This window comes from Podarcis liolepis, assembly GCF_965112155.1.
Source record: "Podarcis liolepis genome assembly, chromosome: W".
Lineage (NCBI taxonomy): Eukaryota > Metazoa > Chordata > Lepidosauria > Squamata > Lacertidae > Podarcis > Podarcis liolepis.
The window spans coordinates 19,572,536-19,587,897 of record NC_139568.1 but is presented as its reverse complement, the minus strand read 5'-3'; the positions used below and the strand labels follow the sequence as shown (position 1 = coordinate 19,587,897).

General features: G+C 49.1%; 1 long non-coding RNA gene and 1 pseudogene across 2 annotated transcripts in view; one reads left to right on the top strand and one right to left on the bottom strand.

The window, feature by feature from the left end:
- The window catches only part of LOC310697830 (E3 ubiquitin-protein ligase LRSAM1-like), a 33,360-nt pseudogene extending 18,488 nt beyond the window's left edge, over positions 1 to 14,872 (bottom strand). Inside the window, exons 1-4 of the transcript XR_014530134.1 lie at positions 14,756 to 14,872; positions 14,154 to 14,222; positions 4,319 to 4,403; positions 3,830 to 3,938 (exon numbers count right to left, since the gene is read on the bottom strand). The product of XR_014530134.1 is annotated as an E3 ubiquitin-protein ligase LRSAM1-like (transcript). The remainder of the gene's footprint in view (positions 1 to 3,829; positions 3,939 to 4,318; positions 4,404 to 14,153; positions 14,223 to 14,755) is intronic.
- The window catches only part of LOC310697721, a 126,935-nt gene that overhangs the window by 50,499 nt on the left and 61,074 nt on the right, over positions 1 to 15,362 (top strand). The gene's annotated exons all lie outside the window — the stretch shown is intronic.

Genomic DNA, 15,362 nt, shown 5'->3' with positions numbered 1-15,362 from the left:
CGCCTCCGCACTGTTCTGCACCGCTTCCAGACGGCGGGTCTCAAGGTGAAGCGGGAAAAATGTCTACTAGGAGTGCCTCAGGTGGACTTTCTGGGATTTATGGTGGACGCAGAAGGGGTCCACCCGACTGGGGACAAGGTACGGGCCATCTGTGATGCCCCAGCACCCAAGAGCAAGACTGAACTTCAGGCCTTCTTGGGACTATTGAACTTTTACCATTCCTTCCTTCCCCACAAGGCGGCGGTAGCAGAGCCCCTACACAGACTCCTGGACAAGCGGGCCCCTTGGGTGTGGGGCCAGCGCCAGGAGGCTGCATTCCAGGCAGTCAAGGACTTGCTTGTCTCAAACTCGGTCTTGGCACACTTCGACGAGAGGCTGCCGGTGGTGCTAGCATGCGACGCCTCACCCTATGGCATTGGCGCTGTCCTGGGACACCAACTCCCGGATGGAAGAGAGGTACCGGTGGCGTACTTTTCCCAGACACTCAACGCAACCGAGCGGAACTACTCGCAAATAGACAAGGAGGGTTTGGCAATCGTGAAGGGAGTAAAAAAATTCCATGATTTCTTGTACGGGCGGCCCTTCACCGTGGTGACTGACCACAAGCCGTTGCTTGGCTTGTTTGCCCCCGAAAAGCAGACCCCCCAAGTGCTGTCTCCTCGCGTCCTCAGGTGGTCAATTTTCCTTGCCAGTTACCAGTATGCACTGATTCACCGCCCGGGGAAGGCAATGGGCCATGCGGACGCCCTCAGCAGGCTACCACTACCGGAAACAGGCCCCGACCCAGCACCTGCACAAGAGGTTATGAGCCTGGAGCTGCTTCCCGACCACCCCATTCAGGCACAAGAAGTTGCACACCATTCCAAGAAAGATAGGGTCATCTCCCGGGTCCTGGACTGGGTGTGGAGGGGATGGCCCAGCAGCAGCCCTGGGCCAGAATTCGCTGGCTACACAACCCGCAAACATGAACTGTCAGCCCACAAGGGGTGCCTGTTATGGGGAAGCAGGGTCGTTGTTCCCCAGCCCCTCCGCAAAAGGGTCCTCACAGCCCTACACGAGACACATCCAGGGGTAGTAAGAATGAAGGCCCTTGCCAGGAGTTATGTGTGGTGGCCAGGGATCGACGGAGAGATAGAGGCCTGGGTCAAACACTGCCAGGCCTGCCAAGAATCCCGCCCAGATCCCCCAAGGGCTCCAGTCCAGTCCTGGGAGTCCGCCCAAGCACCATGGTCACGCCTGCATGTGGACTTCGCTGGCCCCTTTCAGGGGAAAACATTCTTCATAGTGGTGGACTCCTACACCAAATGGCTGGAAGTCGCACTGGTACCGTCCACTTCTACATCCGCAGCCATCCGGGTACTACGCAGGCTGTTTGCAACCCACGGGCTCCCTGACACTCTCGTCTCAGACAACGGGACTGCATTTACGTCAGGAGAATTCCAAACCTTCACAGCGCAGAACGCCATCCGCCACATCCGTTCGGCGCCGTTCCACCCTGCCACCAATGGCCAAGCAGAACGCATGATGCGGACCACCAAGGACACCCTTCGCCGCATGACGCAAGGGGATTGGGAGTACCGCCTTGCCACATTCCTCCTAGCACAGCACAGCACCCCCAGCTCAACGACTGGCCGGAGCCCCGCTGAACTACTAATGGGTCGGCGCCTTGCAATCAGATTGGACCGCCTTCACCCCGATAGAGCTCAGGATGAGGTAGTGGTGGGGGAAGGCAGGAACCCCCGGACCTTCGAGGCCCAGGACCCAGTGTACGCAAAGAATTTTGGGGCAGGCCCAGCATGGGTACCCGCCACAGTCACCAGGGTCACTGGCCCCGTGTCGTACGAGGTGCTAACGGATGGGGGGCAATGCTGGCGCCGCCACTGCGACCAGATACGGCGACGATTCCCAGGAGAAAACCAGGAGGAGGAAAGGTCAGAGGAGTCCCAAGGGAACAGAGGGGCAGTGAGGCCCATAGACCAGGAGGGGCCAGCAGGAGAGGCAGAATCAGTAAATACAGAGAGGACCCGCGAGGCCGAAAGGACACCGGAACCAGAACCACTACTGAGCGAGCCGGTTGCGCCAGACCAAACAGGCCCATCACAGCCAGCATCCTTGGAACACGAGCCAGAACCTGAACCCCGGACCAGGGAACACCACAGGCCGCAACGCACACGTAGGCCGCCGGCGTACCTCGAGGACTATGAATGCGACCTCCCGGGCAGGACTGGAACTTAGAGGGGAGGGGTGTTATGTACTGAGTTCAATAGGATCCAAACTGCAGCAGTCTGATTGGTCCTAGAACAATAGGATCCAAATTGCAGCAGTCTGATTGGTCCTAGAACAATAGGATTCAGAATGCAGCAGTCTGATTGGTCCAAGAACAATGCAGCAGTATGATTGGTTGGCAGGAACCACCCAATCCTGCTCCAGATATAAGTGAATCCACAACCTGATTGGCTTACAGTAGAATTCCAGAATTAACCAATCATGTGCAGCCCATTGTGTAAATAATGTATATAAAGCAGAGACTTTGAGGGGACTTTCATTCATTCCCTCCTCACCACTATGAGCTGAATAAAGAGCATGAAATCACTTTGCGACTCTGAGTATATTTCATAATCCCTCAGAAAACAAGAAAACTGACTGAAAGGCAGCCACGTAGAACCCAAAAGCTGGCTGAAAGCAAACAGAACCCCTTTCAAATTGCCCTGGTCAACAATAAAGTCTTAACTAATTGCTGGAAAAATTGCAAGGTCAGTGCCTGTGGAGCTCCTCTAGGAAGGGCATTTTAAAATCAAGGAGCCACTGCCAAAAAGGCCATCGGTTGTCTCCCGTACTAGTCCTACTCAGAGTAGATGCTTTGAAAGGTAACAAATGACTTTGACCCATTGATTTTGATGGGTCTACTCTGAGCAGAACTTAGTTGGCTACAACCTCTTCTCTTTTGTGCAACCCAGAAATGCAGTGGTCCAGAGTCATGGAAGGTTGAAGACCCATTACTATCCCCCCCATGGCCCCAGTCTCCAATGTCACCCAATCCACATAAAAGGGGGTGTTTTAGCCACTGGGAAGAAGTCTTAGCCTTTGTGTTGATTTGAGCTAATCAGAATGAAAGGAAGAGGAGTCATCCTCTGAGGACTGCCTCCAAGGATCACTCTGGAGAAAGCAAGCAGGGAAAATACTGAGGAGAAAGAGTTATGCGAGCTCCACAGTTAAGCATTTAGGAACCCTGAAAACAAAAGCTGCTTTGGTTTCTAGAGAATAGTGTGAAAGTTCTGTTAGGTACAATGGAACTTCCAGGAGAATCACAACTTAAGTCACTCTGAGAGAAGATGTTGGAGGACTCCAGATCATTTGCACAGTTCCTGCACAGTAAATGGAAGATCTAGCTGAAAGGCAACAAATGAAGATCTGCATTGATTGTTGCAATGCATCACTAATTATTATTACTGTCTAATTATAAAACTGTTGCATTTTAGAAAGGGATCTAGCTGTGAAGGGGCATGGCTTTGACCATCAAGAAGGGACCCTGCACTTCTGAACTGGCCACTAAACTACTGATGTAATCACAACACACTTCAGCAACAGACGGAGGAGGGTCTTAGTTGATGAGCAATGCAGGAGAAGTCTTGAGATTCATGCCCTTTGTACAAGGCTAGATTGGCACACAAGCTTCCCAGGAAGAGAAGAGCTGCTTATACCCATCCTAGTATGATCTGAAAGAAGCAAAGCTTTCCTTTCCAGCTCCATATTGACCTCTTCCTCCCGCTCAATATGAATTTTGCATCACACAAACACAAACAAAGCAAAAACTTCTTTGGGCACATACCTCCAGTGTTCGGATGTGAGCCAGTGCCTGCAGCAACTCCTGCATTAGGTTTTCGCTGATGTTTAAGGTCTGTAGGCTAGGGAGGCTGGCAGTTCCTTCAGCTTGTTGCCTGCCAGAAAAGGCAGAATGTGCAAGACACAGATATTAATGCGCTTCTTGGATGTGTGTGTGTGTGTGTGTGTGTGTGTGTGTGTGTGTGTGTGTGTATTTGTATAATGGCTTGATGATGTCAGAAGTTTTATTTTCAATTCTTTTCCTATCGACCCCTAGAATGGAAAATGCTGCCCTGGGGAAGTCCCGTCTGGTACCAGCCTTGTCACTGCTTGGGCACCAGGCAACAACATTCTTGGTTACCCCAGGCGTTTGGGCAGATGCAGGAATTGGATGTTTTTACTACAACTATTTACAAAACTATTTTTGTGTGTTATTATTAGTGTGAAATATGTTTCCGTATCCCTGCGGATTGCAGCCTGAGGCATTTCCTCCTACCTTTCAGATTAAGCGTCTGCAGCTGGACAAGGTCCTCTATCGAATCTGGAAGGGCCTTCAATAGATTCTTTTCAAAGTTCAGGACCTATCAAGGACAGAGAGCAGAAACAAGAGGGGTTGGTCTCCTTCCTGTTCCATTAGGGAGAGGCAGTAGGAGGTTCCTGTGAAATCCAAGTCAGAGGGTGCACTTTACAGAGTGCTGAGTCTCTTGAGTTCAGCAGCCTGGTCTTGAGGGCAGGAGACAAAATGTCTTGTTTTGATGACCCTGCTAAAACCTCAAGTGCTAAGATCCTCAGGTGAGCACTTGTAAGGGAGCCAGCCAGCAATTAATCACACAGAGTAAATGAAGTTAACTCCTTCTTAGAAGAAACAAGGTCAGCTGAGGGGTGTCAGACCTAATGAGCACAGCAACTCTGCCCCTATGAGGCAGTTGTGGAGGCTGAAGGTCCGCACATTCCCACAGCTGCCTAAATCTCCTCCTCCCCTAGATTCTTCCCAAGATCCTTCCCAAGCAATCTGATATTCTGCCAATGCACCTGTCTCTGCTCCTCCCTCTTTGTGCCTCTCCTGGTCCTGGGAGACCAGGGGGAGGGGAGCAGAGCTTGTGGCAGCAGGAGGGGGAGACATCCTGGTATCTTCACCAGCCTGACTCCACTCTGCCTCTTGGTCTCCTTCCTGTCCTGCTTCTTCCTCTACTTCTGATTCTGGACTTCTCTCTGTCACAGACTCCCCCTGCTCACTAGAACCTGTTAGTGCTTCAGCTTTCAGCACCTCCTCCTCCAGGCTTCTCCCTCTGACCATGCATTGTCGTCCCACCACCAATCCCCAGACTCTGAGAACTTTGTCCCTTGGGGGTTCTGCAGCAGGTGCCTCCCACCATACCTGTGTCCAGCCAGTCCATGGCAGCACCTTCTCATGGTCCAATCAACATTGGAAGCTTTGTTTGTGGTGACACAAGAAAGAAACTGCACCCCGATTGTAGCATTCCCTCCCAAGAGAGGTTAGACTGGCTCCCTCTTTGCTATCCTTCCGCCAATAGACGGATGGACCTTTGGAAACTAAGGTGCAGATGATACTGATCATTCAGCTACTGTCAGGGCAAATTGGATTTTAACTGCTGGTTCTAATTGTGTTTTGATGTATTTAAGCTACTTTTTAAACTGGTCTGATTTTATTTGTATTTTACAATGATTCTTTTGAATGTTGGAAGCCACTTTGAGTCCCAACGTGAGAGAATGTCAGGATATAAAAACTTTAAAACAAACAAAAAAACAGGAATGCCAGGCTCTTGGTATTCATAGAGACCTGGCCAATGAGCAGGTTTCACACTGGCAGCCAGTCACATGGGCTGATGTTCCACACAGGTTTCTCTCTGTTTCTGCTCTGTGATAACTCACCCAGCAAGGTCCTTTGTTGTTGTTGTTTAGTCGTTTAGTCCTGTCCAACTCTTCGTGACCCCATGGACCAGAGCACGCCAGGCACTTCTGTCCTCCACTGCCTCCCGCAGTTTCGTCAAACTCATGTTGGTAGCTTTGAGAACACCGTCCAACCATCTCGTCCTCTGCCGTCCCCTTCTCCTTGTGCCCTCCATCTTTCCCAACATCAGGGTCTTTTCCAGGGAGTCTTCTCGTCTCATGAGGTGGCCAAAGTATTGGAGCCTCAGCTTCAGGATCTGTCCTTCCAGTGAGCACTCAGGGCTGATTTCCTTCAGAATGGAGAGGTTTGATCTTCTTGCAGTCCATGGGACTCTCAAGAGTCTCCTCCAGCACCATAATTCAAAAGCATCAATTCTTCGGCGATCAGCCTTCTTTATGGTCCAGCTCTCACTTCCATACATCACTACTGGGAAAACCATAGCTTTAACTCTACGGACCTTTGTTGGCAAGGTGATGTCTCTGCTTTTTAAGATGCTGTCTAGGTTTGTCATTGCTTTTCTCCCAAGAACCAGGCGTCTTTTAATTTTGTGACTGCTGTCACCATCTGCAGTGATCAGGGAGCCCAAGAAAGTAAAATCTCTCACTGCCTCCATTTCTTCCCCTTCTATTTGCCAGGAGGTGATGGAACCAGTGGCCATGATCTTCGTTTTTTTGATGTTGAGCTTCAGACCATATTTTGCGCTCTCCTCTTTCACCCTCATTAAAAGGTTCCTTAATTCCTCCTCACTTTCTGCCATCAAGGTTGTGTCGTCTGCATATCTGAGGTTGTTGATGTTTCTTCCGGCAATCTTAATTCCGGCTTGGGATTCATCCAGCCCAGCCTTTCGCATGATGAATTCTGTATATAAGTTAAATAAGCAGGGAGACAATATACAGCCTTGTTGTACTCCTTTCCCAATTTTGAACCAATCAGTTGTTCCATATCCAGTTCTAACTGTAGCTTCTTGTCCCACATAGAGATTTCTCAGGAGACAGATGAGGTGATCAGGCACTCCCATTTCTTTAAGAACTTGCCATAGTTTGCTGTGGTCGACACAGTCAAAGGCTTTTGCATAGTCAATGAAGCAGAAGTAGATGTCTTTCTGGGACTCTCTAGCTTTCTCCATAATCCAGCGCATGTTTGCAATTTGGTCTCTGGTTCCTCTGCCTCTTCTAAATCCAGCTTGCACTTCTGGGAGTTCTCTGTCCACATACTGCTTGAGCCTTCCTTGTAGAATTTTAAGCATAACCTTGCTAGCGTGTGAAATGAGTGCAATTGTGCGGTAGTTGGAGCATTCTTTTATATATATATATATATATATATATATATATATATATATATATATATATATATATATGCTTTCGTAGATTTTCACGGGTACAGGAATGCAGGTTTTGGTGTCTTCGGGTGTCTTCCCGTGTAAGAGTTGGGGTGTCTAGGCGACGTTTCGACGAGGTCTCACTCGTCATCTTCAGGCTGGTGCTTTCGGCTTCTTGTTACTGGAACAGAGCAGGATCTCAGTGTTTGAGTTCCTATAAATACTGTTGAGGGGGTGTGGTGTATAGCCTCCGACGTTCTGGGCAGAGAGGAAGTTCCCAGGTTAGTGTGACTTTTCTTCTTTTGTTCCTTAATTACTTGAGGGATATCTTGAGTGATTTCTTGAGTGATATTCTGAGTACCACTTAGGAGGGTCATTAAGTGTGGATTAGTTGCTAAAGCTTTCGTGTCTTGACCTCTTGAGCTTGTGAAGAGTTTTTCTGAGAAGATGGCTGTACTGCACTTAGTTGTGCTCTTAGTGTTGGTACTCAGAATATCACTCAAGAAATCACTCAAGATATCCCTCAAGTAATTAAGGAACAAAAGAAGAAAAGTCACACTAACCTGGGAACTTCCTCTCTGCCCAGAACGTCGGAGGCTATACACCACACCCCCTCAACAGTATTTATAGGAACTCAAACACTGAGATCCTGCTCTGTTCCAGTAACAAGAAGCCGAAAGCACCAGCCTGAAGATGACGAGTGAGACCTCGTCGAAACGTCGCCTAGACACCCCAACTCTTACACGGGAAGACACCCGAAGACACCAAAACCTGCATATATATATATATATATATATATATATATATATATATATATATGTTTTCGTAGATTTTCACGGGTACAGGAATGCAGGTTTTGGTGTCCTCGGGTGTCTTCCCGTGTAAAAGTTGGGGTGTCTAGGCGACGTTTCGACGAGGTCTCACTCGTCATCTTCAGGCTGGTGCTTTCGGCTTCTTGTTACTGGAACAGAGCGGGATCTCAGTGTTTGAGTTCCTATAAATACTGTAGAGGGGTGTGGTGTATTGCCTCAAAAGTTCTGGGCAGAGGGGAAGTTCCCAGGCTAGTGTTCTTTTCTTCTTTTGTTCCTTAATTACTTGAGGGATATCTTGAGTGATTTCTTGAGTGATATTCTGACCCACCTAAGTGGTACTCAGAATATCACTCAAGAAATCACTCAAGATATCCCTCAAGTAATTAAGGAACAAAAGAAGAAAAGAACACTAGCCTGGGAACTTCCCCTCTGCCCAGAACTTTTGAGGCAATACACCACACCCCTCTACAGTATTTATAGGAACTCAAACACTGAGATCCCGCTCTGTTCCAGTAACAAGAAGCCGAAAGCACCAGCCTGAAGATGACGAGTGAGACCTCGTCGAAACGTCGCCTAGACACCCCAACTTTTACACGGGAAGACACCCGAGGACACCAAAACCTGCATATATATATATATATATATATATAAAAGTTTCAATTCATTATACAACACCAAACATTAAGACAACAGAAAAGACAGAACAAAAAATGAGAAAAAAAACAAAGAAAAAAGAAACATTGCATAACATAAAACACCAACAAATTAAACTTACAATAACTAAATAACACAACAATAACTGACTTCCCTTCAACTAGGTTTCGGAATATGTTACAAAGCGTTTTCTATCTGCAGTTTCGTTTTCTTAAAACTCTTTACGTCGCGGGCGTTACATCAAACCTACTGTGATTTTTAAATTTTTTACATCTGTTTCAATATATGTCATAAATTTATTCCACTCATTATTAAACTTTGTACCTTTTTGGTTTCTTATTTTCTGTGTCATTTTTGCCAATTCTATATAATCAAATAATTTAGATTGCCACTCATTTATAGTTGGGATTTTTGATGTCTTCCAGTTTTGTGCAATTAGTGTTCTAGCAGCCACTGTTGCATATTGGAAAAGTGTTTGATCTTCCTTTTTAATTTCTTCTCCAATTATCCCTAGAAGGAAGGCCTCGGGGTTTTTTGTGAAGGTATATTTAATTTTTTAAAAAAATTCATTGTAGATTATTTCCCAAAACTTTCTAATTACTTCACAAGACCACCACATGTGATAAAAATTGCCCTCCTTGATCCTACATTTCCAGCATAATTTGTCTCCGGTTTTGTACATTTTTTCTAATTTTACAGGCGTGATGTACCACCTGTACATCATTTTTCCCATGTTCTCTCTAAGTGTTGTACATGCGGAGAACCTCATACCTTCATTCCAGAGTTTCTTCCACTTATCAAACTCTATGTTGTATCCAAAGTCTATCGCCCATTTCACCATTACTTCTTTTATTTCTTCATCTTTGGTGGCCTTTGAGGTCTGGCGCCACCATCTTGAGGGAGCACGGCACCCGGTGGAGGTGAGAACCGACCACTGGAACCTGGAGTACCTCCAGACCACCCGCATGCTGAACCAAAGGCAGATCCGGTGGGCGTTGTTCTTTTCCCGGTTCCAGTTCCGGATCCGCTACATCCCTAGCTCCCAAAACCAGAAGGCGGATGCTCTGTCCCGGAAACCTGAAGACAACGCAGACACGGTACAGCAAGCAGTTCCCACCACGATCCTACCACCGGCTGCATTCCTGGCCACCCAGGAGGCTGAGCCACTGCAGGCTCGGGTGCGGGAACAGCAGCAGGTCAACGCTTGGGCCCAGGAATGACTCCGGGAACTGGCCGAAGGGTCCAGCCCTCAGTATCCGGGGCTGGCCTTGCATCAGGGCCTTCTGCTGCACCACGGTTGCCTGTACATCCCACCAGGGCCACTGCGGGCTGAGGTTCTCTGGATGACCCATGATGCCCCAGCAGCGGGGCACTTTGGGCGGTATCGGACCACCCATCTGGTAAGCCGGGAGTTTTGGTGGCCCCGCCTAAAGGCTGACGTGGCTCGCTACGTCTCTGGTTGTGATGTCTGCCGGCGGGCCAAGGGCCCTACCGGGCGACCCCCCAGCCTACTTCAGCCATTGCCGGTCCCACCACGTCCTTGGCACACGGTTTCGCTGGACTTTGTAGTGGACCTACCCCCGTTGCGTGGCTGTACCTGCCTTCTAGTTTTCTCCAACCATTTCACTAAGATGGTGCACTGTGCCCCCTGCCCATCCGTACTCACAGCTAAGGAAACCGCTCAGCTGTACCTTCAGCATGGCTTCCGCCTGCATGGCCTACCTGAGCGTGTGGTGTCCGACCGGGGCGTTCAGTTCACATCCCGATTCTGGCGGGCGTTGCACCAGACCCTCGGGACAGAGGTCTGTCTATCATCAGCCTACCACCCACAGACCGATGGCCAGACGGAACGGGCGAACGCGGTGCTGGAGCAGTACCTTCGGTGTTACTGCAGCTACCAGCAGGATGACTGGGTTGACCACCTAGCATTGGCGGAGTTCGCCTACAACAACGCGGTGAATGCGTCCACCCAGCAGACCCCGTTCCAGGCCAGTTACGGGTATCATCCACGGCTGTTTCCGGATGTGCTGCCGGCATCCGCGGTCCCTGCGGTGATGGAGTGGCTTCAGGAGCTCCAGTCCCAGCAACAGCTATTGATGGAGCAACTGCGCCGGGCCAAGGAGGCGTACAAGGCCCAGGCCGACCGCCACCGCCAGGTGGGGCCGGAACTCCACGTCGGTGACCTGGTTTGGCTCTCCACTCGCCACCTCCACCCCTCTCGACCTTCACGGAAGCTGGACGCCCGTTTCACTGGCCCGTTTCCTATCGTGGACCAGGTCTCGCCTGTGGCATTCCGTCTCCAGTTGCCCACAACCCTGAAGGTTCACCCGGTATTCCACAGGTCCCTGCTGAGTCCAGTGGCCCCACCCGACGAGTTCCACCCGAACCGTCCCCGACCGCAGCCAGTTTTAGTTCAGGGGGAGCCTGAGTACGAGGTGGAATGCATTCTGGACTCCCGATACCGCAAGGGAAAGCTGCAGTATCTCATAGACTGGGAAGGGGTATGGACCGGAGGACCGTTCCTGGGAACCAGCAGCCAACGTCCACGCGCCTGTCTGTGAAGGGTTTCAGAACTTACAGGGTTAAGAGTTCTGAGTGACGTCTCACATTCTGAGGCGTGGCTAAGTACACATACAGGAATCTTACTGTGTGTTAGTTCTCTTTCTGTTCTGTTCTGTTCGGAGGAGGAGAGATGTGTGCGTTGTCGCCGGGTGTTTGAAGCGGAATTTACGATGTTATGCTACACGATTAAATACTGTTGGAGATAAGAGGACAGCTTGTGTGTGTCCTGATTTATTACCCACACACTGCAATTGCTTCTGACCGCTGTGCACGCTCTGCTGAACCGGCCAAAGAGGCAGGAGGACGTTTTCGATCAGCACAGACAGCCTGCAGGCGCAGCAAAAGTGTGCCGGGCTCCATTTTGGCCCTCTTGGCCGCCATACCGCCCTCTTGGCTGGCGTACCCCAGCAAGCCGGGTCCAGGCCCTCGATTGAGGGGGGGACCTGGGAGGGGGGATGGTGTGATGGCCTGGGATTCCGATTCAGAGGCTGAACCGGAGGAGTCCCAGCCTGCACAGGAGTCCCCGCCTCCAGGGCCGGCTGAACTGGGGCAGGGCCTTGAGTCTGAAGCGCCTGCACCTGTGCCGGATCCTCAGGAGCAGGCACCAGGTGATTCCACTCTGGCTCTGGAGGTGATTGAGGACTCAGTGCCTACAGGTGAGTCTCCTCCTGGGTCCATTAACCCTGAGCAGAGGCTCAGGGCAGAGAGGCAAAGGGAGCTGGTTTCTCCCAGGAGGAGTGCTCGCCTTAAGGCCAGGGGAGGCGGGTCTCCTGGGGGCCGGGGCCGCCCCTGGCCTCAGAGAAGATAAAGGCCAGTCAGCCCAGTCCCAGGTTGCGGGAGCAACGTCGTCGTTGAGTACCTGCTCCTACCTGGACCCAGACCTGACCTTCCAGTGTTCCTGTTCCCTGCCCGGCTTCCTGCTTCCGACCTTCCAGTGTTCCTGTCCTCGCCCGGCTTCCTGCTTTGGACCTCACCTCGCTCCTTGTGAACTGTTTCCAGGCTAGTGACCCAGGACTGATCTTCAACTACGATAATGGTAACCTACCCCCCGGGACCAGCACATGTTTTGATTTATTTTCTAATATTTCTACCTGGAATCTGGATTTTTTTTCGTTCATCCCAATCTTTTTATCCTCAGTCCATAAAGCATTGATTTGATGAAATTTGGAGCATTCATGGACACTGCCCTTCTTGGGGATTGGGATGTAGACTGATCTCCAATCCTCTGGCCACTGCTGAGATTTCCAAATTTGCTGGCATATTGAGTGTAGCACTTTAACAGCAGCATCTTTTAAAATTTTAAATAGTTCAGCTGGAATACCATCACTTCCACTGGCCTTGTTATTTGCAGTGCTTTCTAAGGCCCATTTGACTTCACTCTCCAGGATGTCTGGCTCAAGGTCAGCAACCACACTACCTGGGGTGTACGAGCCATCCATATCTTTCTGGTATAATTCCTCTGTGTATTCTTGCCACCTCTTCTTGATGTCTTCTGCTTCTGTTAGGTCCTTACCACTTTTGTCCTTTATTATGGTAATCTTTCTACGAAATGTTCCTTTCACATCTCCAATTTTCTTGAACAGATCTCTGGTTCTTCCCATTCTGTTGTTTTCCTCTATTTCTTTGCATTGCTCGTTTAAGAAGGCCTTCTTGTCTCTTCTTGCTATTTTTTTGGAAATCTGCATTCAGTTTCCTGTATCTTTCACTATCTCCCTCGCATTTTGCTTGCCTTCTCTCCCCTGCTATTTGTAAGGCCTCGTTGGACAGCCACTTTGCTTTCTTACATTTCCTTTTCATTGGGATGGTTCTGTGCTGCCTCCTGTATAATGTTGCGAGCCTCCATCCATAGTTCTTCAGGCACTCTGTCCACCAAATCTAAATCCTTAAACCTGTTCCTCACTTCCACTGTGTATTCATAAGGTAATTGATTTAGATTGAAGCTTACCGGCCCAGTGGTTTTTCCTACTTTCTTCAGTTTAGCCTTTGCCCCGCTTCGTTTTGATCTCCAAGGCCAAACTTGCCAGTTGTTCCTTTTATCTCTTGATTCCCTACTTTAGCATTCCAATCCCCTATAATGAGAAGAACATCCTTCTTTGGTGTCACTTCTAGAAGGTGTTGTAAGTCTTCATAGAATTGGTCAATTTCAGTTTCTTCAGCACCAGTAGTTGGTGCATAAATGTGGATTACTGTGATGTTAAAAGGTCTGCCTTGGATTCGTATCGAGATCATTCTATCATTTTTGAGACTGCATCCCAGTACAGCTTTCGCCACTCTTTTGTTGACTATGAGGGCCACTCCATTTTTTTTACGGGTTTCTTGCCCACAGTAGTAGATACGATAGTCATCCGAACTGAATTCGCCCATTCCCGTCCATTTTAGTTCACTGATGCCCAGGATGTCAATATTTATTCTTGCCATCTCATTTTTGACCACATCCAACTTACCCAGGTTCATGGTTCTTACGTTCCAGGTTCCTATGCGATATTTTTCTTTACAGCATTGGACATTCCTTTCGCTTGCAGGCATATCCGCAACTGAGCGTCCTTTCGGCTTTGGCCCAGACGCTTCATCAGCTCTGAATCTACTTGTACTTGTCCTCCGCTCTTCCTCAGTAGCATGTTGGACGCCTTCCGACCTGAGGGGCTCATCTTCCAGGGTCATAACTTTTATATGCCTGTTGTCTTTGTCCATGGAGTTTTCTTGGCAGGGATACTGGAGTGGCTTGCCGGTTTCTCCTCCAGGTGGATCACGTTTGGTCAAAACTCTCCACTATGACCTGTTCATCTTGGGTGCCCTGCTCGGCATAGTTCATAGCTTCTCTGAGTTATTCAAGCCCCTTCACCACGGCAAGGCAGTGATCCATGAAGGGGGCAAGGTCCTAGCCGCAAGCAATAAGGAGGCTTTCCATTCAGCCCCTGGTTTCACTATCCCATTTTGAGGGGCTAGTCTGAGCCTTCACGGTCCCGAAAGAGATGGAAAAGTTCCCATACTTTCTGAGTCACCACACTTACACTGCACACGAGAAACAATTCAGAGCAGGATTCTCCCGCAGGATGTGTTTTGTCTCTTTTACCTGGACAGACGTCAGTTGGCCAATATCAGGAAGAAGTGAGGTCAGCTGGTTGTCATGTAGATCTAAAACCTGGAAGGGCAGAGAAGGAAAATGGTCATTCATTTATCTGTTAAGCCTTCATAGCAGAGCTGGAGAACATTTTTTCCCCTATTGAGGGCCACACTCCGTCAGCACTAACCTGTTAGAGGCCAAAGCCAGTGGAGAATGGACCACTCACCTCTCTGTCTCTGACAAACTGCTTCTTCCTCTTTGTCTTTGGCACCCCCTCCCTCCCTTCTCTCTCACACACTTCTCTGTCCCTGACATCCCCTTATTCCTCTTTCTTGGTCTGTGACATCCTGCTTCTCTCTTCCTCCCATTCTTCTCTGTGTATCTCTGACACTTTCCCCTTCTCTCTCTGAGGTCTCTCGTATATTTAAACAAGACATGGAACAAAATCACATTGAAATGGGACCTGGTTTCAAGGGTCCCCCTTCTGTCAACACACACAAAGTGGTTCTGTGCCTTCTTCACTATCAGGTCCAGAAGCTTCCATTCAATGATTCATTCCTACCTCTTGCGTCATTTGCAAAAAGAAAATAGAAAAAAGAGTTTCAAGTTACCTTCACAGTTAGGAGATTCAGGATGCTACAGGATTTAGGGATCAGAGATGTCAAGCAATTTGGTGTGAGCAATGAAAGAAGCAGAGAGGATATTATCAGAGTGATGCTGGGAGCCATAATCAAGGTTTGTTCTTGGCTAACTCACTTGTGGTTTGCTTGGAGAGAAATAAATGGTGAACCTGGGTTCAGAGGTAGCACTAACCCAGACTTATTTCCTGGGAGTGGAGACAGAGGGGCAGAGGGAGTGAAGTGCCTGCAGTTTCAGTGCACCCACTTAAATCATGGTTTACTACCACTATGATTTGGGAAACCAGTGCAACAAGTGATCTGAAGTGGGAGGCAATGAAGAAATGGTCCTTGCCAGCAAGACACTGTATAGGCTTGGATTGCTTTTGCTCCCAGAAAAACCCTCCAGGGTGTTTGAGGAAAGTTAAAACACAACAGGGAGAGGGAATCGCTACACATTCGAAAGCACATTGGCTAGGACTCAAAGGGCCCCATTTCTGCCCATGTACATATGAGGCTTTGCCTGTTGTTTGAGGCCACCAGCCATTTCTTGCTCTGCGTGGACAAGAGGGTTCTCCAGCCTCATAAATTGTTTAACAGG